The 25078-nt window shown below is 34.1% G+C and overlaps 1 pseudogene; it reads right to left on the bottom strand.

Annotated features, from left to right (window-relative positions):
- Positions 1-13945: 13945 nt before the first annotated feature.
- LOC100917851 lies at positions 13946-19893 on the bottom strand (annotated as a pseudogene).
- Between the last annotated feature and the right edge of the window lie 5185 nt (positions 19894-25078).

Genomic DNA, 25078 nt, shown 5'->3' with positions numbered 1-25078 from the left:
TTGTTTCAAGTTCTAGCCCATAACATCTCCTTGTAGGATCAGATTAATCATACTGTACCATGCTAAATTAGATAATTATTGTCTCTATCAACTCTAATGACTTAACAATTTGTAAAGAATCCAACAGTGATACTATTCTTTTCTGCTATTCTATACCTGTCTGATTACTCCTTAATTTGCTTTGCTGGCTCATTATCCACAGTAACCTAAGTTTCTATCCTGGACCCTCTTCTCATCTCCCTCTCTAATCCCTTGGTAAACTCAATAGCTATATATAGACAGATGATTCTCAAACCTATATAATATCTAAATCCCATCTCTTCTCCAAGCTTCAGTACTACATCACCTATTATCTATTGGACATCTCAGACTGGAAGTGCTAAAGAAATCTTTATTTATTTATTTATTTACTTACTTAATTAATTAATTTTTGCTGAGGCAATTGGGTTAAGTGACTTGCCCAGGGTCACACAGTTAGGAAGTGTTAAGTTTCTGAGGTCAGATTTGAACTCAGGTCCTCTTGACTTCAGGACTGGTGTTCTATTCACTGAGCCACCTAACTGCCCCAAGAAATCTTAATTTTAAAATGTCTAAAGATTCTTTTTAGACATTTAAAAATATCTAGAGAAATCTTAATTTTAAAATGTCTAAGATTGAATTTATTATTCTCCCCACTTCCAAACTTCCCCACTTCTGTATGGCAAAGGCATCACCATCCTTCCATTGTGTCAGGTTCAAAATTTTGGTATTATCCTTTACTCCTCATTCTTTCTCAACTCACATGCAGCTAATCATTTGCCAAATCTTGCTATTTCTAACTTTATCACATACCTCAAATCCAGCATCTTCTCTCTACTCACATAGCAATCATCTTAAGCAAATCTTCATCATCTCTCAAAGAGAATATTGCAGCATTCTCCTAATTGATTTTCCTTCCTCAAATCTCTCATCATCTCAATAAATTCTACACACTACTGCCAAAATTTTCCTTAAACACAGAACTGACCATGTGATCCATATTCCCTTACCCTCACCCCCAATCCACTAGTGTGGCTACCTATTGCCACTAGAATAAAATATAAAGTCTTCAGTTCAGCTTTTAAAGTCCTACTAATGTAGTACCCAAACCTACCTTTTTGATCTTGTTAGATAGTATTCCCCCTCCTGCACTGTGTGATCTAGCTGAAAGAGAGAGAGTGAAATATTATGATCCTGAATTCATCAAGGTCATATTTGTCAGAGGAAGAATTCCTAGCTCCAAAGCCAACTACTGTACCATGTCATTTATATTGTCACAAGCTGTTATGAGATCCTCTGAAACTCCATATGCTTTGTTCATAAAATATAAGGTTCATAATCATTTACTATCTACATCAAGGGTTGTTAATGAGGAAAGTGCTTTGTAAATGAGATGTTTAGTACAAATGTCACTTAAATATACATGGTTCTTTGGATACACTATTATAAACTATCCATGTGAAGGCCCCTAACACCTTCAGTCAAACTTGAGTAAAAACGTAGACAAGAATTATAGGAAATAAAAGGGACCAAATTTTTGATATATATATATTTGACAAGCCTATGATGGTTACTTCCTATTCTAGATACTTCATCATGATAAAAATAAGAATGGAGAAAAGGGTGTGTGTCTATGATGTAATTATAAGGACACATTCCCATCTTAAAAAACTCACTCAGTGACTCAGATACCAGCTGCATGTTTTTGCCAAAACAAAATGCAAAGGAATTTAGAATTTAACTAGCCTGTTGGTTACTGGATTACTTGAAAATAATTCTATTTGCATAGCTATTTTCTGTTTTTAACCTTTAAACCCCATTTATCTTTGGAGCTATACTAAACACAGTAAGCATCTTTAAAAAAATTTTTTTAAGGAGCTAATTGACAGTTGGGGAAATGATTTATTACTCCAAATAGAATCTCAACAGATATGAGAAATTGGTTGTGAAGGAAACATCCTACTTTCACTTGGAATAGTATGGGGCATTGCCAGGTCTTATTTTAAATCTGCAAAGGAAGTTATTTTTGTCATTTAGTATATCCCACCTAACTCGGTTTTTCAAAATACATTCCAAGAATGACATTATATTAAAAGAACATTAAAAACTTACTCAGAAAAGAAAATTTTGCTTTATTTTTAGGAGAGGGGCCTGTATAACAGTAATGTATCCTTCAGGACCAAAGTTGTTTTTTCTCATAATATATTATAAAAAGAGAGAGGTGATATGATTTAAGAGGCAGTTGGTCAGGAAATAGGAATTGGCTCTCATCCCCTCTTGATAACTGTGAAAAGCATAAGAGCTGGGGGAGGAAAGAAAGAAGGAAATGCTCAAGATCACTCTACTGGAAGATTTATATCCTAAAAGAGTCAGGATTATTTAGGAAACATTTTTCTTACTAAGATTTCTGAAATGCTTAGTTCCTTTTTAAGGCTGTAAAATACAGACCTTGCTGTGCCATTTGGAAAACATCCAGACAAAATCTTGATCCAAGAAACTCAGAAGCATAATTTTTCAACAATGTATGTGACTATCTTCAGATTCAGTATAAAGCCATTACATATGGTACCAATAATATTATCATCATGTTCACCTTGTCTTGGGGTTTGTCTATGCATTGAATGAATGAATGAACAGACTACTAAGCTAAGACAAAGAACTTAATGGCCAAATTCAAAAACTTTTTAAGGTCATTTCCCTTTTCCCCCCATGCAGTCTTTGACATTGTGGATGAAGTTCTCTTTCATGCTCTCTCCTCCTTTTCCTTTCATTATGGTGCCCCCTTCCTAGTTCTTTTCTTACCCTCTTGATGTTTTACTTTTTATCAGTTTCAGTGATTCCTCTTCTTTCCATTTCCTAAATATGAACATCACCCAAAGCTCTATCCTTGGTGTGTTTCTTGATCTCTAAACTCTTTCCCTTGATAATTTCATACATTCTCCAAGTTTTAATGCAATTAACCCCTAAATCAGTGTCTCCAGCCCTGATCTCCCCTTTGAGAGATTTGCTGGACACTCTCACTTGAATGGCCTGCCTAGCATTTCAAATATAACTTATCTAAAATGGAATTCATCATTTTCTCCCAAACTTATGTGTTTCTCACCCCACAATTTCTTTTTTTCTGTTGATAGCTTTATCACAAAGCTAGAAATGTCAGTCATTTTTTGCTGTCTTTCAACTACTATATCCAAAATCAATGTCTTAGCTTTATATTCACCCTCTCTCTAATTTCCTTCTGTTATCACATTAACATTGTCATCGCGTCTCTCCTAGACTACTGTAATAGCCTCCTTACTTCTCTCCTTGTCTCTAGTCTTTTCCCTCCCATCTATCTCAAAATTATTTTATTATAAATTATTATAAACTTATTTCTAAATTTTATAATAAATTATTGCAATTTATTATAAATTACAAATATTATAAATTTTATTATAATTAACCATAAGAAAAGCAAATCATCCAGTATACAAAATAAAGCATAAAATTTTACACAAAGTCTTTATTTTGAGCAAGGTAAAACCAAATGAGTTAACAAAATAAAAGAAAGTACAAAAGTAAATGTCTTTGTTTTTTGCCTCTTTCCAGGTTTAAGTCTGAAGTTCAGGTATCTCTACTTTTTTTTCTTTCAAAGCAGTGTGCTTTGCCCAAGTACTATCAAATATCTTTAGTGGTTCTGGACTGCCTACCAAATAAAATATAAACTTACTGACCAGACATTCAAGGCCCTCAAATATCTCACTCCCTACTTTTCCAATTCCTTCTGCTCCCTTCTTTAAACATTCTATATTTCCGCCAAATAAAACTATGTGTAATATTTCAATCTTTTCCTTCTTCTTCATACATGGAGTAGTCTCTTCTCACATTTCCACCTATTTTAGGGATAAAAATACTTATGTCATGAGATTGTGGTAATAATAAAATGAAATAACTCACGTAAAATACTTTGCAATATCAGTTGTTGTTTTGTTACTGCTGTAGTGGAAGAAATATCTAACAGAGTCCCGTCCTAGTGAGTTAGCCTAATTGTTTCCTTAAAAGATATTGAAACTGTCCTAGAGACTTAACTGGTTCAAGAAACAAAAGATTCTTTCTGGTGACTTCACTCATAGCTGTCCGAGTGCAGAAAGCCAAGCGGAGCATCCCAATGTTTGTCCTGCAAGTTACCTTAGTATAAAAAGGCCATAGTCTCCCATTGCATCTGGTACCCATCTCTAGTCATCCTAATCTATATCTGGCCACTAGAGTCAGATGACTCTGGATGACAGAAAAAGCCTCACTTAAATCCAATTCACTTAAAAGTAAAGACACCCTCCTGATATCATTGATCTATTTGAGAACTAAGGATAAATTCAACCAACACAGGCATCACAGAACCTGAACTCAACTGAATCAATGTTATATTTGCAGTCAATGTCCTTCTTGAATATTCTTGCTCTACTATGTCCAAGTAAATTTCTTTTGTTTAATTGTCTGGTCACTTAAGAGTATTGCATTGCATTCCAATAATGAAGCTAAACTACTTGGAGATAGCCTGACACGACCAAGTTGTATCAGAGCTTTCCTAAAACCACTGTAATTGGATTTTCCCTGATGGCATCTTGGATTAGTTTATGTTGGGAAGAGGAAAGACTCAATGAGAATGGAGAACCTTTTCCTGTACCTATTCCCTTGATTACTGGGTATCTCATTTTTATTCTTTATGTGTGCTAATAAATGTTTTATATCCAAATGAGGACACTCTTTGGGGTAAACTAGAAATGAGCCAAATCCAAATTTCCCAAATGGAATTTTAGGTAAGGACAAACACAAGCTATATAAATATAAACCTATTCCTAATCCCACTTTGGATAAATATATTAATAACACCTAACATTTCCAATACACTTAAAAGTTTTCAAAATACTGTCACATATATTATCATATGCTTATCAGAAACAGACCTCTGAGGTAGGGAAGGCAGATATTATCAAACCTATTTTATAGAAAACTGAGATACAGAGAGCACTTGCTATAGCAAGTTAACCATGAGAGTTAGAACGTAAATTCAGGTTTTCAAAGAATCATTCTGGTCTTATGAGTCAGAATTTAAATAATTTTTCTAATTCTATTTCTATTATTTTTTTCTCAGTTCTCTTGCAGAGTTCTATCAGCCTTTTTGCCAAAAGCAAAGTTGAAACAAACAAAAAAAATCAATCAGAGGCAAGTACAGCCTGAGAAGGTTTCTAGTCCTAGTTTTGTTCTGTTATTATTATTTGGGGGGGAGCATTCAATTTATGGATAGATGTAACAATGATTGGGAAAAGCAATTCCTCCTCCCCACTTAACAGCATTTAATTTTTTTCCAATTACATGTAAAGATAACTTCTGACATAGGATTTTTGAATTCCAAATTTTTTCTCCCTCCTTCCCTAAGATGGCAAACAATCTGATATAGATTATACATGTACAATCACATTAAACATATTTCCACATTAGTCATGTTATGAAAGAAGAATTAGAACAAAAAGGGAAAACTATGAGAGAAAAACTACAACAAAAGTGAAAAGAGTATGCTTCAATTTTCATTGACTCTATCAGTTCTTTCTTTGGATGCAAATAGCATTTTCCATCATGAGTCTTTTGGAATTATTTTAGATCATTGGATTGCTGAAGAGCTAAGTCTATTGTAATTGATCATCGCAAAAATGTTGTTACTGTGTACAATGTTCTCCTGATTCTGCTTACTTCCCTAAGTTTCAGATCATGTAAGATTTTCCAGGTTTTCCTGCAATCTTCCTGTCCATTATTTTTTAGATAACAATAGTATTCCATCACATTCATATGCCACAATTTGTTTAGCAAGGAATAATTATCCCTAGGAAAGAGATTGTCTTCTAAACCTGTTTTGATTAAGAGCAATGCTAGCAGAATACTCAACCAAACTACTTAAAATTCAATTTTCATTTCTTGGTCAGTTTGAAAGAACAACAAAAAAGACTTTAAAAAATAACAACCTTTATAGACCTCAGTTTTCATATCTTTAAAATAAAACTTATCACTAAATAGTTTCCTGCAACTCAAATCCCATGACCTTATGAAGATTGATCCTATAAAGTCAGCACATTAGCTCCATTTGTGAAGTACAATACTTTTTATTCTTTGCAAATAAACTCTAAGCAATTCACTATAATGAATTGTTTTAGAAAATTGTTTTGGTGAGGGTTAGACCTTTAAGGCATTTTGAGATTTCTGGGCATGCTGGAAATCAATATGAAAACTTCATAATCTTCTACTTAGTGGCTCCCATATCACATAATAGTATCACTGGGCAACTGTGCCTGTAACAGTCCAGTTACTACTGCCCAAAGTTGGAATTATGTTGAAGATATGTTTACTTAATATATATCTAGAAAGCCAATTACAAGACATTTTGAAGTACAGCATAATGAGTTCTGATCTTTACTTTGTCAAGCCATCTCTTCATTTTTACCTTCAGTTTTCATCTAAGGGACAAATTCTAGTCCTGGATCCTCATCAGAACAGTGAATGGAGAAAGAGAAGAACACTGTTTTCGTTTAAAAAATATTTGCCTTTATTTGGGGTCATAGTCAAACAAATTATACAGTTGAATTTAAGTCAAATGCTAGGAAAAACTCTAAATTTTGTTTCCATTTATTAGCATTTTTTTTAATATTTCCCAAGAATAATTATCATTGGCTTAGAAGTCAAGTTGAGTATTTCAAGAATGTTAAAGTTGTGAACCAACATAATGTTCCTTCTGCAACCAAGACCTGATATTCTTATCAGTACAATTTTTTTTAAAGCTATTCATTCTGTTTGGGAATGGGCAGCTTTATTATTTCACTCTGTAACCTTTCAGATAAACATTTGCTGGGTGTTCTGGGCTTGGCTTGACCAATTCTAAATTCCTTTGTGATAACTTTGTAACATTGCTCTAGCAGCTACATTGTAATTTTAAATTGCTTTACAATAGTTGTTATTGGATGTGCTCCCTAAAGTTCTGTGTCTGTAGTTTAAGTAACATTTAGAAGGAAACACAATATTTTCCTCAATAAAATTTATACTTAAATTACAGGATTCCGGATAAGGTCAATGCTGAATCAGCTTGAAAGTTTTTTCCTCTTTGTAGATAACTCCCAAATCAAGGCCTCCCTGATTTCAGCAAAAGTTCCACTTTCTCCAAGTAGTATTTTCTAGTCTTGCTTAATCTCACTGCCCTGTCTCTGAGACTATCACCAATTTATTCTGTCTCTATCTTGTTTGTAAATAGTCGTTTGCATGTTGTCTCCCCTCATAAGAGTAGGAACTGTCTTTTGCCTTTCTTTATGTCCTTACCACTTATCATAGTGCCTTGTTCCCAGTAGGTCCTTAATAAATGCTTGTTGACTGAATTGACTATATCACTCCTCACAACCTTTTCCCAGAGGTCTAGTTATGAGGTGAGAGAGGGGTTTGGATGATTTACTATAAGTTGGGAAACTGTAAAAACCCTGATAAAGAGAATTCAGGATTTCATTTTCATTGTGTTTGTTTTTTTACTACATCTAGGGTAACTCTGCTCCTTGGGTCTCTAATATTGTGCAAGTAAGATGTAGCCCTGGCAGTGACTAAGGGGACACACTAGAGACCTGTGGGAAAAGATGTAAGTACCTGCCAACCTCCCCTGTAGCAGCTGATTGCGGTGTCCAGTGGCAAATTCATCTAGTTGTTAGCTAGGAATTAAGAACAGTTACTAAGACCTGAAATAGAAGACTATCACTAGGTCTGGAAGATAGGACCTTTATAATGGTGATTAAATTTTAAAAGTGTGATGGTGGAAAGTGACTCCCTAAGTTATTTGAATACACCTAAGAAAAACCTAACCAGAAAACTGATAGAGGGAAGTTAAGATTTCATACTTTAGTAGCAATGTGTTAAAGCCAACATTATTTGTTTCATTTCCCCTATAATAAAGAGCCTTTCTGATTTTTCCCAAAAGCAGATCTCTGAACTTTAAACCTCATACTTTGTTTATTTTGACTTTATTTTAGTAAAAAATACACACACACACACACACACACACACACATATCAGTCCTTTTGGGTCATAAGAAATTAAGAAGTTTAGAAGTTCAAATAAAATAGAAACTGAGTGATTTTGTGAAATTGTAGATTGTTGAAAAACCTTCATGCTCATACCCTAAACTAAACTGAAACTGGACTGAGGGCACTATGGAAGTGGTATGACTATTAATTTGGCATAGAGTTCAGATCTCGGCTCTATCACTGAATATCTGATGTGTGATCTTAGTAAGACAATTTACTTCTCTGGGTCTCAGTTTTATCTTTTATTAGTTTTATTGATATGTTTTATTTTTACACCACAATTACAGATTGCTCCCCTTTCATGAGGAATTAATAGTAACAAAGTAAATCAGTTAAATCAAACCAATAATACAGAAAACTTCAGAAAATGAACACAACCCCATATGTAGCAACTTCCTCTCCACCCCTTTATTTTTAAAAATAACAAATCTATTTTTTTTTCTTCAACTCCACTGGAAAACAAAAAAGAATCAAATTTATTGTAATAAATGTGCCTAATGAAGTAAAACAAACTCTCTCTCTGGCTAAATGCACAAATATAAATCTGTCCTATTCTGCACCCTCGATCTATGCCTTTTCTATTTCTATCATGTCTTCTAGAATCAAGAAAGGTTCTTGTATTGATCAGAATTCATAAGTTGTTTCTCTTTTAGCTGTTGTTGCATAAGTTGTTCTAATTCTTCATCAGTTCTCTGGATTAGTTCGTATAAATTGTTCCACATGTTCCACATCCCTTCAACATCACCTATTTCTTTGTTTCTTAAAGCAAAATATTATTCTATTGCATTTATATTCCACAAGGTATTCAGTCACTTGTTAGCTTATAGATTGTGTAAAATAAGGGGGTTAGATGATTCCTAAGTTCCTCTTTCCCTCTAATTCTAGGGTCTAACGTTCCACTAAAAAGAAGGCCGAGTTTCAGGATACAGATTAGTCCCATCGGTACCTGTGAATGGAAGGGAGCATCTGCCATCTTGTGGTGTATGTATGGATTGCAATCTTAAAATTTATTCCAATGCTCTTTCCTTTTGGGAGGCACATAAAGCACTTGGATGCCCTTGTTTGGCGACGTATGTGATATGTCTGACCTTTAATTACTGGCCTTTTTGTTTCTTAGCATCACCATATGAGTAGAAGGGCAATTAAATGGCACCATAGTGCACATAGCACTGCTCCCGAGTCAGGAAAACTCATCTTCCCGAGTTCAAATCTAGCTTCAGACACTCACTAATGGGGCAAGTCACTTAACCCTGCTTGCCTCAGTTTCCTCATCTGTAAGATGGGCTGGAGAAGGAAATCGCAAACCATCCCAGTATCTTTGCCAAGAAAACCTCAGATAGGGTCATGAAGAATTAGCCAGAACTAGACAACAGCAAGGCAGTTCCTCCCCCCAGTGTTGTTGGTTGTGTCCAACTCTTCATGGAACTATAGTCTTTTATTGGCAAAGATACTGAAGTAGTTTTTGCCATTTCCTTCTCCAGTGAATTAAGACAATTAAGGTTAAGTGACTTCCTCAGTATATAAGACATAATATATAAGGCTGTATTTGAACACAGGTGTTCCTAACTCCAGCTCTTAACATTCTATCCACTGAACCATCTAACTGACCCAGACATACATATATTTAAATATACATACATATAGAAAGTGTTCCCAGTTTTAGTGCAGCATTAAGTTACTAAAGTTTATATACACATATACACTAATATATGCATATATACACATATGTATATATACAAATGTATACACAATATAAAAACTTAAGTGTTTCGTAGCTCCTCTATGTCCTTTCATAGTATGCCATTCAATCCTCACAACTTTGTGAAATAGACAGGGTATACATTAATATATTAAAATGGGACATCATTGGCTCCATTTTAAAGACAAGGAAACTAAGGATCAAAGAAATTAAATAATGTCTGCAAAGTTATACAGCTACTAAGTGGCAAAACTGAAATTCAGATCCATGTCTTCTAAGGTCTTAGATCCTTGTATATGTGAAAGATATAGCCCATAATTATTTTTAATTGCTTGCTCTTAGGGACACTTAGTAAATAGGGGTTTTTCTTTCAATAGTATTTTATTTTTCCAAATACATGTTGAGATAGTTTTCAAGATTCATTTTATGAAAAGTTTATGTTCAAAAATTCCACCCCCCCCTTTTATTTCCTCCCTCCCTAAGACAACAAACTATCTCATATAGGTTAAAAATGTGCGATTCTTTTAAATATATTCCCACATTTGTCATGTTGTACAAGAAAAATCAGATCAAAAGGGGAAAAAACAAGCAAACAAGCAACAACAACAAAAGGTGAAAATACGATACTTCCATCCACATTCAGTCTCCTTAGTTCTCTTTCTGGATGCTGATAGCATCCAGTGATAGCACTTTCCATCACAAGTCTATTGGAATTGCCTTGAGCCACTACATTGTTGACCACCACAGTTGATTATCACATAATCTTCTTGTCACTGTGTACAATGTTCTCTTGGTTCTGTTCACTTCACTCAGCATCAGTTCATGTAAGTCTTTCCAGGCTTTTCTAAAATCAGCCTGCTCATCATTTCTTATAGAACAATATATTCCAAGTAATAAAGGTATTGAATAATATCTTTGTTACTATGAAAATGAATGTTCTCTAAGCCCTCCAGCATAAACTCAAGGAAAGAACATTATTGATGAAATAGAATTTCTTTTAGATTCATCTGAAAAGACACAACCTCCCTCAGAAAATCCTATGGAATAAAATGAATATAATTTTTACTAGCTCACTATCTGGTTTCTTCATTAATCCTGAATTTGGGCCACCAGCTTCTATCATCTATCTAAACCACTCCCAACTCCTTTAATAGACAATTAACTCTATTTTACATATTAATCAAAAGAAACTTTCTAACTTGGTATTTCTTTTGTGTGAAATTTTTCTCAGTCTCATCACTTGAAACTAAGTAAAGAATTATGCTGGATTTCCTGAGTTGAAATTTCTCCATTCGAGGCATGAAGGCAAGGTGGGTGGTTCAGTAAATAGAGTACTGGGTCCCTGGATCCAGGGAGACTTGTGTTTAAATCCAGTCTCAGACACTTATTAGCTGTGGGACCCTGGGTTTAATGTTTGCCTTAATGCCCTGAGGAAGGAAATGGTAAACCACTCTAGTAATTTGGGAAGAAAACCTCAAAGACAATATTGGTATACTATGATCCACAGGGTCATCACAAATGACACAAAGAGTCAAACCCAAAAATAATTTATCTATCAAAGTAGTCAAGAGAGGAAAGGACTGGTTCCTTGTGTTGTTTCTTGGGCAATTTCTTCTGATCATTCTGATAAGAAATCTATATTTTCATTGGTTTGCTTCCCAGACAGAACACTATTGCCAAAGTTAACTTAAATAATTATAATTATTTTTTTCCCTGACGCAATTGGGATTAAGTGACTTGCCCAGGGTCACACAGCTAGGAAGTGTTAAGTGTCTGAGGTCATATTTGAACTTGGGTCCTCCTGACTTCAGGGCTGGTACTCTATCCACTGCATCAACTAGCTGCCCCTATTATAATTAAATATTAATTAATTATTCAAACTAAGCTCTTACTCTTGCCTGAAGTCTAGTGAAGCGCTTGGCTTTGCTCAGTCTTTCCTAGCTAATTAATTATTTAGCTTCCTTTTTTTCTCCCTATACTTAAATTATTCAATGTGAGCAAAAAAAGGTATGTTATCAATCAACTGATAAATATTTATTAAGTATCAGATTAATAGTAATGTATCAGACACATCGTAATATGTCAGACAATTCATTAGGAGTTAGGGATAAAAGCATGAAAAATGAAATAATTCCTGTTTGCAAGGAGCCAATATAGTAAATATTACCAAAGTACATTCCACTCAGCATAGTCTTCTTTCTACAGATTCTCCTACTTAAGATGGACCTGCAAAAGATAATGACATTGTTAGTAAAATAGCATTATTTTAATGCAATTGGTTTTTTCTTGGTCTAAGCTCTAATCCAAGGATTCTTTTCCCTTCTCATGCCCTTCAGAAACTACAATTATCCCTTCTACATCACAACTCTCCTCATGGTGGTTTTGCTATATTGCAGTTTGGCATAAGAAATTAAATGGAAATTTAGGGAGAATTTTGTGGAAAATACAGAAAACATAAAAAGGTCAGAAGATAATACAGAAAAATCTAGAAACTCAAAAATGCATAAAATGTAAATACAGTGCTGTATAATATTAATGTACTTTGCCTTTTAATACCATAAATTGTACAAGTTCTTTTTTAAAGTTAAAATAAGTAAAAAGTTAAAATTTTCAAAAAATATATACAAAAACATGACACAGACAACACAAAAAAGCTAGAAATGTAATATCTTTAAAAGCTTATTAACTCATAAATATATAAACTATATGTACTTTTATGTAAAATGTTACCTGTATAATATATATTTTACTATTTAATAACATAAATAAACAGTTACATAGTGAGTTTTTTTTCTCTTAAAAATAAATTTGTAGTAAAAGAACTACAATTCTACACTTTGGTTTGAAGATGCCATGCATGTTTACAGCAATCTCTCAAGTGACATCTTAACGATGATCATGCAGTGATCATTATATGTTGAGGTTTTTATATCTTGTGTCATTTAAATTCCAGAGAGAAGACAAAAACTTTTGTGCAGATTTTCTAGATTATAGAGGCGCCATACCCCTAACCTCCAGAATATAGAAGGGATTAACTGTAATATTGTGTCTTCTGAATCTTCTGTATAGAGTTTATTTATTTACATGCTGAAAATCATACTTACTGTTCCCATCTCAAGTATATGATAAAAATGAGCTCACAATTTGATCTCCTAGGAAGCACATTCCCAGCATACAAGTTACCATTTGCATCTTGAAGAGGGCAAGAAGGATTTAGAAGTGGAATGTCCCCATTACCAATAGAATTAAAGACCTGAAAAGGCCTTGAGATATGCTTAAAGTTATATGATTTAGCCCTAGTTTAGATACATTCAATACTTAAACCACCCAGGACAGTCTTGTTTCACCTTGAAAATCTCAAAAGATAGCATTTCCACAATATTTCTCTGTAATCATTTTCAATGTTAACAACATCTTGACCAATACAAAGTCATTAAGATAAAATGATCAGAGATTTAAAGCTGGAAGACACTTTAGGGGCAAATCAAGTCCAAACCCTCGATTTGAACAGTGTCACACAGTGAGTAAGTGTTTAAGGTAGGATTTAAACCCAAGTTTTCAAAGCAATAATAGATATAATAATTTATATAGTTTTAAGATTTGCAAAGCACTTTATATGTTATCGCATTTGATCCTCACAATAAGCTAATAAAATAGGTGCTATTTTTCTTTTTTATTTATACAAGTACCGTTATTTTTTACCTATTTCCATATGAGTCATGTGGGGAGAAAAAAGTAAAACAAAAGTGGGGGGAAAAAACCATGAGAAAAAAATACAGAGGAAAAAAAGATAAAAAACACTATTCTTTGATTGGTATTCAGCCTCCATAGTTCTTTCTTTGGATGCAGATGGCATTTCCCATCCAAAGTTTATTGGAATTACCCTCTATTACTGTATTGCTGAGAAAAGTCAAGTCCATCATAGTTGTTCAGCAAGATTGTGTTGCTATGTACAATGTTTTCCTAGTTCTACTCACTTCACTCAGTGAAGTCTTTCCAGGATTTCCAGGATTTTCTGAAATCAGCTTGTTCACCATTTATCATGGAACAGCACTATTCCATTACTTTATATGCTATAACTTATTCAGCCATTCCCCAATTGATAGGCATCCACTCAGTTTCCAGTTCTTTACCACCACAAAAAAGAGCTACTACAAACATATTTGCACATGTGGGTCCTTTCCCCTCTTTTATTATTTCTTTGGGATACAGGCTATCTCTACCTTTAAACCAAGCTAAATAGTGATGCTAATGAGCAGTTGAAAAATGCAAAAATGATAAAAAAACAAAGGAGGGGGAAATCCAATTGTTGGACTACCATCTCTAGGATGAACAAAAGTTAGTTTCTTATTATGGAAAGAAGCATCAATATGAGGAAAGAAATAACCATTCTGTTGCTGGATCACTTACTTGTAAGCTAGGATTGGGTCGGAAAATGCCTGCCCCCTTTAACAAGGTGGGGGGAGTATAGATAAGTATTAATGAAGATATTATAGACTGGTTTAAGTGAGAGATTTGTGTCTCACTCAAGCAAATTTTTACTAATGATCATAATGGAAGACAACATGAATAATTTGAATCCACGGACCATAGCATCATAGAGCTAGAATTGGAAGAGACCACAGAAGTCTTGAAGTCTAATATCTTCATTTTACAAATGAGGAAACTAAAACCCAGAGAGATCAAGTAATTTGCCAAAGATCATAAAATAGTAAATAATCCTGAAAACTCATTTTAACCAACAGTTTAAACTTCCTTTCTAACCAAACTTTAAACCAAGCTAAATAGTGGTGCTAATGAGCAATTGAAAAATGCAAAAAATGATAAAAACTAAAGGAGGGGGAAATCCAATTGTTGAACTACCATCTCTAGGATGAACAAAAGTTAGTTTATGTGCTTGTTCATTTCCAAGATCTCTCCCTTTCCAGCTGTGTGTTTTTGTCTCTTGCCCATCTCAACCAATATCTCATCAAACTAATTTGCTTTTAAAACCACTTATGCATTTCTTATGTCATTCTAAAATTCCATATAGGGTATCACCAAAGTTTTTAGTAAGCTTAAAACTTTATTAAAACTTTGGGGACACCTATATTTTATTATGATTATGTGATGCATTGATTTTTAGTTCTATATTCTTTGAATCTAAGATCACTTAAAGAAAATACATATATTTAAATACCCAAATTAACAGGGTCCTTAGAATTATTGAAAAAATCTGATTGCCCTAAATTTAGATTCTGTTACATTCCATATTTCTTAAAAGCACAAACAAATCTTAAAAAAGCAATGGTGGAAAGGTTTTACTTTCCCAAAACATTTATAATAAGAAATACAAAGGCTTAACATAGAGGAGGTTGGAAAAATTATTTCTGTAATTTAAAAACCAACACCCCAAACTTTAAAGATTAATGAAATCAATTGTGTGCTCAGTCAATGAAATGTTTTCTATTAACTCTGAAGAAAATCATCTGTGGACCATCTAAACCTACCTATATAATAAGAGGTGGGGTGGGAGGGATAGATGTTTGCTAAGACACAAATAAAATGGATTTTTGAGTATATTCATTTTGGAAAAAAATATATCAGATGGCTGATTTAAGTCCATCATTGTGTTGAATTATCCTGTCTTTTGTGTAAGATGAAACTGCTACCTCACAACTGTTTTTTTTTAAATAAAATGTTTTATTGACTTTACATTAGGTGGAATTTGTCTGTATTTGTTTTTCCATTTATAAATAAAAAGATGAATAGTGTTAGTAAGTCCCGACAGAATTTCATTCACCAAATGCTATTCTGCTTGGGTTTTGTTGAGAAAGTTTTTTTGTTTTCTTCCATATAGGTGCTTCATTTTTCTAAATCATCAAGGAAGGGTGTATTGGCTAGATTTCCACTTGCTGTCATTGACTTCTTGCCAGAAACAAATTTCTTTGCAGCTGCTACAACATCAGCGGTAACCACAGAGTCAATTGTTTGGAGGACAGTTGATGGTGTGACATATGAACCAGATATCAGAGCCTGGGACCCAATTTCATCTAGACATCCCTCTGAAGACTCAATTGACATCAAATATTCAGCTTTTAGTTTGTTTTTAGCTGCTGTGATAGCTGCTTCAGGAAGGTTACCCTGAGCAATAATTGCTTTTACCTGATTGTAAGCAGCCTTGATAACATCTGCAGCAATGTCAGCCTGAGATATAGTATAAATTCCAAAAAGTCCAGAATCAGAGTAATTTGCTGAAACATCAAATGGCTGTTTTGTTTCCTTGGCGACAGCCTGATGTAGCTGGCTGCTGACATTGCTGCCCCTCTTAACACGAGGCCCTGCACCAAGGACATGCTGAAGGATGCTAAATGCACTTTTCTGCACACTTTCTAACGTAGCCCCTTCAGCTACAATGGCAGCATGGACAAGACTATCACCATTTGGCTCCCGAATTTCACCTCCACAGTAGCGGGCCTTTGAACCAGACATACCAAGCCCACCCCTCATGTTCAGAAATTGCTCAGCAACTTGCTTCATTCAGGATGCTATGGTTTACACCAAGTCCAAACAGAGCCATTCTTGCACTTGTAAAATTGTTCTGTATATAGTAGTGAGGCTCTTGTGGAGTAATTTTCCCAGTCTTATAATCAGGACAATACAAGGAATTAGAAAGCGCATTTCGATAAGCTGCAGCATGCAGATTTTCAATCACACCAATCTGGGGGCTTTGAAAAGCAACTGCTTTATCAATCTTTAGTTGTGACTGAAGATCTGCTACTTCCCAGCGTTGAAATTCTGGTGCTGCTCTTTGCAGATGATATGATGGTATACTTAGAGAACCCTAGAGATTCTACGAAAAAGCTATTAGAAATAATCCATAACTTTAGCAAAGTTGCAGGTTATAAAATAAATCCCCATAAATCCTCAGCATTTTTATACATCACCAACAAAATCCAACAGCAAGCGATACAAAGAGAAATTCCATTCAGAATAACTGTCGACAGCATAAAATATTTGGGAATCTATCTACCAAAGGAAAGTCAGGAATTATATGAGCAAAATTACAAAAAACTTTCCACACAAATAAAGTCAGACTTAAACAATTGGAAAAATATTAAGTGCTCCTGGATAGGACGAGCGAATATAATAAAGATGACAATACTCCCTAAACTAATCTATTTATTTAGTGCTATACCAATCAGACTTCCAAGAAAATATTTTAATGATCTAGAAAAAATAACAACAAAATTCATATGGAATAATAAAAGGTCAAGAATCTCAAAAGAATTAATGAAAAAAAAATCAAATGAAAGTGTCCTAGCTGTACCTGATCTAAAACTATATTATAAAGCAGCAGTCACCAAAACCATTTGGTATTGGCTAAGAAATAGATTAGTTGATCAGTGGAACAGGTTAGGTTCACAAGACAGAATAGTCAACTATAGCAATTTAGTGTTTGACAAACCCAAAGATCCTAACTTTTGGGATAAGAATTCATTATTTGACAAAAACTGCTGGGATAACTGGAAATTAGTATGGCAGAAATTAGGCATGGACCCACACTTAACACCGTATACCAAGATAAGATCAAAATGGGTCCATGATTTAGACATAAAGAGCAAGATTATAAACAAATTGGAGGAACATAGGATAGTTTATCTCTCAGACTTGTGGAGGAGGAAGAAATTTGTGACTAAAGACAAATTAGAGACCATTATTGATCACAAAATAGAAAATTTTGATTACAACAAATCAAAAAGCTTCTGTACAAACAAAACTAATGTAAACAAGATTAGAAGGGAAGCAACAAACTGGGAAAACATCTTCACAGTTAAAGGTTCTGATAAAGGCCTCATTTCCAAAATATATAGAGAATTGACTCTAATTTATAAGAAACCAAGCCATTCTCCAATTGATAAATGGTCAAAGGATATGAACAGACAATTTTCAGACGATGAAATTGAAATTATTACCACTCATATGAAAGAGTGTTCCAAATCATTATTAATCAGAGAAATGCAAATTAAGACAACTCTGAGATACCACTACACACCTGTCAGATTGGCTAAGATGACAGGAAAAAATAATGATGATTGTTGGAGGGGATGCGGGAAAACTGGGACACTGATACATTGTTGGTGGAGCTGTGAACGAATCCAACCATTCTGGAGAGCAATCTGGAGTTATGCCCAAAAAGTTATCAAACTGTGCATACCCTTTGATCCAGCAGTGTTTCTACTGGGCTTATACCCCAAGGAGATACTAAAGAAGGGAAAGGGACCAATATGTGCCAAAATGTTTGTGGCAGCCCTGTTTGTAGTGGCTAGAAGCTGGAAACTGAGTGGATGCCCATCAATTGGAGAATGGTTGGGTAAATTGTGGTATATGAATGTTATGGAATATTATTGTTCTGTAAGAAATGACCAGCAGGATGAATACAGAGAGGCTTGGAGAGAATTACATGAACTGATGCTAAGTGAAATGAGCAGAACCAAGAGATCATTATACACTTCAGCAACGATACTGTATGAAGATGTAATCTGATGGAAGTGGATTTCTTTGAAAAAGAGATCTAATTCAGTTTCAATTGATCAATGATGGACAGAAGCAGCTACACCCAAAGAAAAAACACTGGGAAATGAATGTAAACTGTTTGCATTTTTGTTTTTCTTCCCGGGTTATTTTAACTTCTGAATCCAATTCTCCCTGTGCAACAAGAAAACTGTTTGGATCTGCACACATATATTGTATCTAGGATATACTGTAATTTATTTAACATGTATAGGACTGCTTGCCATCTAGGGGAGGGGGTGGAGGGTGGGAGGGAAAAATTGGAACAGAAGTGAGTGCAAGGGATAATGTTGTAAAAAAATTACCCTGGCATGGATTCTGTCAATAAAAAGTTACTATAATAATAATAATTAAAAAAAAAAAAAGAAAGAAATTCTGGTGCTGCGGTGACACTGAGCAGGAGCTCCATTAGAATATCAACATCATCTCAGAGGCATTCTGCAGCATAGGCCATGTTTTCCCTTGTACTAGTCACACTTAATGTACCACCAACGGCTTCAGTCCCTCGGGTTATCTTAAAAGAAGAAGCTCCTTTGGTAATCAAATCGGATGCAAGACGGAGTAAATGGGAGGCTCCAAAATGGGTAGAATCTTCCTATCTACTACCAGCTTTAATGTACAACCCAATTCTTGAAGCTGGAGCGTAGTTTTCCACAGAGACAATCACTAAATTGTACAGGAGCTTTTGCAGAAGATTTAATTCTTGGGGCAACTTTAAGTGAATAAAATCGTCTCGACAGGGAGCCGGCGCCCGTTAGCAGCTTCATGGCCCCAACTCATTCGTGATCCCATATTGACCGGGCTCAGAGAAAGCAAGATGATGGCGGAGGACCTTGGTTTTCCAGAATGCCTCGCGGGAAGCCTCCGCTACCTCACCACTGTTAAGGTTTAAGCTTTTCCAAGAGAGTGGGCTCATTTACAAGGACCCACAAATGGTTTCACAAAGTAGCTCTTGTAGAATCACAAGTTTGCATTTATATGAGTAAGAATTTAACAACTGGCTGCAATTGTCTGTGGCCAAGTCGTCCAGCCACATGAGAAATGAATATATAATATAATGAACACATAATGCTGTCCTTGAAAATGGTATTATCCTTCAATACCCAACCAGCTTCATTAAATCTGACCCTTAAAATCCCAGTTCACAGAATTCTTTCTGCCTCAAAAATGACTGAACTTCTATGAAGCACTCATTTAGCACATAATCATTTTCTGCCATATTGTAGCAGCAGCATGACTCTGGATAGTAGGCAGAGTAAATCCTCCCTCTTACCCTTACTATCTGTATGACCATAGGCAATTCAGGAAGTCAACAATTTTTATTGAACACTTACTCTGTTCTAGGAACTATATCAAGCAACAGGGATATTAAAAAAATTGTGTGGGGGGAGAACAGCCCCCTAATCTCAAGGACTGTATATTCTAATTGGGGGGGGGGAAGCATTGATGAGCTTTTCTGGGGCTTATATGTTTAAAGTCTGCATTTATTTACATCTCAGAAATAGGCAAACATTCCAAATCAGTGCTTGCTTTATTGTTTTGTTAATTTTCTAAATTTAAAGTGATGGATAAAATGTTAATTTATTTTTGTGGTTGTTAAGTTGTTTTAGTAGGGTCTGACTCTTTATGACCCCATTTGTGGTTTGCTATTTATTTCTTCCTCCACTCATTTTATAGATGAGTAAACTGAGGCAGAGTTAAATGACTTGACTAGGGTCACACAGCTAGTGTCTGAAGCCGAATGAATCTTCCTACCTTCAGGCTGAGCAACCCTATCCATTAAACTACCTAACAGCTTGATATAAAAAATGCAAGCTACATTTTAAAGTGGGAAATGGATTTTTTTTTTCAGAGCTTTGGTTAATTAACATTTATTAGCATACTCCTGGATAATTGATATGTGATTAATTAGATATGTAGAAGACATGTACAGAGTAGATGAAAGTAAGATGTATTAATTTAATGGCCTTTTCATAAGGAGTAACTGATGAAAAAGGGGGGAAAAAGCATTTTTGCATAAAGAAAAAATTTTGTAGATTGTCAAATTATGTGGGAGATTGTCCCTTTTATGGATTAAATGTTTTGATGTCTAGTGTTGATGAGGTCCTGGGTAACTAGGTGGGACTGACAGAAGTAAGATGTTAATAATTATAATAGGGAAGAGTACTGATGGGGATTAGCTCAACCTTACAGTCACACCCCTCAAGTTATGATGTCACCCCCTCAGGCCAAATTTTCCCTATAATATATCCATGGCCTTCACCATCTTTGCTGAATCCCTACTAGTATTAGCCCACCACAGCACCCTGCCCCTTTGTTACCCCATGACTCAGCATGTCTTTCTCTTTGTTATAGCTAACTCTTTTAGGATGCTTAACTCTTCTATGGATTTAGTCTACCATTTAATGGCACACTCCCACCTCACTCCCTTTCTCCTGGTTAATTGTGAGTTCCACTAGGTAACTTGTCTTTTCCATTATTAATTGTTAAAATCCTTTCCTTGCTAACTATATGTTTTCCCAAATTATTTCCCAAATTTCCCAAATTTTCCCATATTTACCATTCCTTGTGCCCATTTTACCTCTTCATTTTGTCTGTAACCTCATCTCATAAATAAAGGAAACTTTTGGCAAGGAGAAAGTCACTGTGAATTCTTCACATGTGAATTGCTACCAAACCCCCTCATTTAGTGCCAAACATCATCATTTGGTGCTGGACTCCAAACTCATCAGTGTGAGTAGAAAAATAGTTAATATAATCCAACTATATTTTAAACAAAATTTTAGATGATTTTGGAGAGAAATTATCTAAAGTAGATATGAGTATGTGGAGTTGAATGAAATGAACAGTGAAAGTTTTTCTCAAGAGATGGAGACAGTATTTTAAACATTGAGTGAAGGTCTGCTGGGGCCCAGGGCCAGGTTTCTTTCTCCTGAGATCACATGATTTACAAGGAGTGGGACCTTTTCTTTGGGAGACTAAATTGGGGCCACCTTGGCATTGAAACTCCCATATAAGGTAATTTAGTAATCCTAAAGTAGTGGTTGAGTTGAAAGTTTTTCCTCATTTATGACTTAGAATGTGAGGTCATTTGTCCTGGATAATCAGGGCAAAGATCCAGCCTATAGGGAGTGTTAGCCCAAGTCCCTATATAATTCTTGTCTGTTAATCGGGCCTTGCCTCTCCTTGCCTAACTGCTTGTGGAGAGGGAGACGCCCTTTCTCATGAGATTGAAATAAAATTCCTTTCTGCTTTTGCATTGAGAAATCTCCTTAATTTATTTGAGCCAGTGGTCAAAAATTGATTGCAAGTTGAAATACTGAAAACAGCTGAGAATTTTTATTTCTCCTATTTTTATTGATGGCTTTTGTTTGGCCAACATAGATGTTTTCAAACGCATCTCCTCTTTCTCTCTACAGTGAATTATTCCTTGTAAGAAAGACTTAAAAAGAAAAAAATAATCAATACAACTAACCAATAAATGACTATGCCCGAGAGCATATGCATTACCTCATATTATAGTTGCCCTCCTTTTCAAAAAAGGGATGGAGCTTCAACTCTTCTTTGGAGACAAGCTTGGTCATATTTATACAGAATTCAGTTTCAAGGTTGTTCTTTCTTCAAACACTGTTGAAGTAATTGTGTGTATTATTGTCTTGATTCTGCATACTTTTTCTGTATTATTTCATTCAGCTTTTCCCATGATTGTATGAATTGTCATATTTCTCTTTCTTATGTTGCAGTATCATTACATTCATGTGTCACAATTTCTTTGGCCATTTCCCAAGTGATAGGCATCTTCTTGGTTTCCAGTTCTTTGCTAATACCAAAAAAGAACATTCTTAATATTTTGGTGCATATGTAACCTTTTTGTCTTTAATCTCTTTTAAGTTTATGCCTAACAGTAGGATCTCTGGGCCAAAGGTTATGGACATTTTTAATCACTGTTTCTGCATAGTTCTAAACAGCTTTCCAGAATAGTGAGAATAAATAATTCACAGCTTCATCTACAATGTGCCAGTCTTTTTGTTGCCATAAGGTAAAATTTTTGAAGTCTTCTATTTGCATTTCTCTTCTTATTAGTGATTTGGAACAATTTTTCATATTATTGCTAATAATTTATAATCCTTTTGAAAATATCCACTGAGAAATGACTCATTTATTTGTCCATTTTCCAAGTGTTATGTGTGTGTATGGAATTCTATAAATTCTATATAAGGTATTATCTTGACATAGCACCAAATCTATAAATTTTAGGTAATATGATTTTTAAAATCACACTGATATGACTAAACTATGAGTAATATCCTTTAAATTATTTAAATATTTAAAGAGTGTTTTGTAACTGCATTTACACAAATAACTAGACTATCTATCCAGCCTGTATTAGCATCTCAAACCACTTAACTGAGCATTTGGACATCTATTCACTCTCTACACTGATTCATTAACCCCAACCAGCCCTTTGTATGGCAAGTCTAGGTTCCCAGAGAAAGACCATTACCACCAGTTTATACTAAAATTCTCTAAAAGTCTTAGAGGTAACTTTTGAGAAAGAATATGCTCTCCTTACTAAGCATTCTAGCTCTTAAACTCCTACAGATATCTATTTACAAATGTTAGATACTCAAAATAATGACAAATTTAGAGCTTAAATACAACCATTTACTTAACAATAAGGCAAAATAATAATTATTATTATTTATTATTCATTTAATTTTAATTAATTTTAAATTTATTTTATGAATATTAACTAATTTGTAATTAATTGTTATTATTCTTTAAATATGAAGAAAGTGCATGATAAATGTAGAAATATGTTTAGAAGAACTGCATGTGTTTAACCTACATTGGATTACTTGCTGTCTAGGGGAGTAAGTGTGGGAAAGGGAGGGAGAAAAATTTGGAACAAAAGGTTTTACAAAGGACAATGTTGAAAACTATCTTTGCATGTATTTTGAAAGAAGCTATTATTTTTTTAAAAGTGCATTTATAATAAAACGCCTCACAATCTACATATAAATGAGACATACTACTCCCCATCAGTTTGCTCAATGAGGAATTTGGCAAAGAAGCACACAAAGGAGAAAAACCCATGTGCTCAATGTAGCTCCGAATTTTGAATTGTAGACTCCAAAGAATACCTGTACCACAGTCAACTGTTGCACTTGCCTGCCTAGATTACCAGTGTCATCTAGTGATTACAGAAGAAATATAATAAACTTGGGAAAAACAGCTTTATACTATGATGAACTACATTGTTCAGTAAATACTTCTATTATCTTTATAGAGTGGAAAGCTGTAAAATTTCCAATTTTTTCTAAATTAGCACTTCTCAGAACGACTCCATTCTTTTATTTTATTTTATTTTTAATATTGGGCATTTCCAAAATAACTGACACATCCATATTGGAATTCATGTTAAAAATTATTCTGACGATTTAAATGATCATTATTCATAATTATCTTCTCCACTATACTTATTAATAAACATTAAAAACTAGAAAGAGTTAAAACATTTCTATTCTATATGAAAAGAACCTATATTCTATATTCAAAATGACAATGCATTTCGGGGCTTGAATACATTTTGATAGATTGACTCTCAGCTATTTTATGAGTGTTGTAGCTATTTTGAATGGACTTTGTATTATTTTCTCCTACATTATCAACTAGAAATTGTTTATTTGGGTTGACTTTGCATTCTGCTATTTAATGCTATTGTCTCAGTTTCTTTACTAATTTTCTAAGGCAATTTCTGAGGTTTTCTAAATAAACTATCAAATAATGTACAAATAAAATTGTTTTATCACTGGAATTTCTAGATTGTATCAAATAATAGTGGGAAAAGGTCTCATCCTTGCTTTTCTCCTATAATTATTGAAACATTTCTAATGTTTTTACATTGCAAACAATGATAATTATATACATTAAATGTAAATAAAATCATATTTTTAAAAAGGTTCCTATGAATACATGCTTTATGGGGTTTGTTTTCTAAAAAAATAAACAAGTATTATATAGGTTTGTCAAAGATTTTTCTGCTGCTATTGATATAATTAAATAGTATAAGTGGGATTGGGTTTTTTATGATTTTTTTTTTCAAATAAAAAATCTTCATTGCATCCATGGTATAATCCAACTTAGTTATAGCAAATAATTTTTGGGATATATTTCTGTCATCTTTTTGGTAAAGTCTCATTTGTAATTTTTGAATCATTCATTAGGGATATCATTCTTTTATAATAGTTTAAAATGGGCAGCTAGGTGCACAGTAGATAGAACACTGGCCTTAAAATCAGGAAGATTCCTCTTCATGAGTTCAAATTTGACCTTAGACATTTATTAGCTGTGTGACCTGAGCAAGTCACCATTTTTTGCCTCAATTTTTCAATTGTAAAAGGAGCTAGAGTGGAGCTAGCAAACTACTAGAAAATCCCAACTGGGATCATGAACAGTCAAACACAATTGAACAATGGTTGTTTTATTCTTCTTTGGTTTTCTGTCCAATAAAAAGAGTTTGGTAAAATATTTTCTTTCTCAATTTCTGAGAATAATTTATATAACACAGCTATTAAATTATCTTTTAAAATTATAGAATTTTCCTAGTTGTGTGACCCTGGGCAAGTCACTTAACCCAATTGCCTCAGCAAATATATATATATATATATATATATATATATATATTTCTCCCTCCCCCTTGGTAATTCATCTGGTTTTTTTC

Source organism: Sarcophilus harrisii, chromosome 3 (genome assembly GCF_902635505.1).
Source record: "Sarcophilus harrisii chromosome 3, mSarHar1.11, whole genome shotgun sequence".
NCBI lineage: Eukaryota > Metazoa > Chordata > Mammalia > Dasyuromorphia > Dasyuridae > Sarcophilus > Sarcophilus harrisii.
This window is presented reverse-complemented; position numbering and strand designations above follow the sequence as displayed.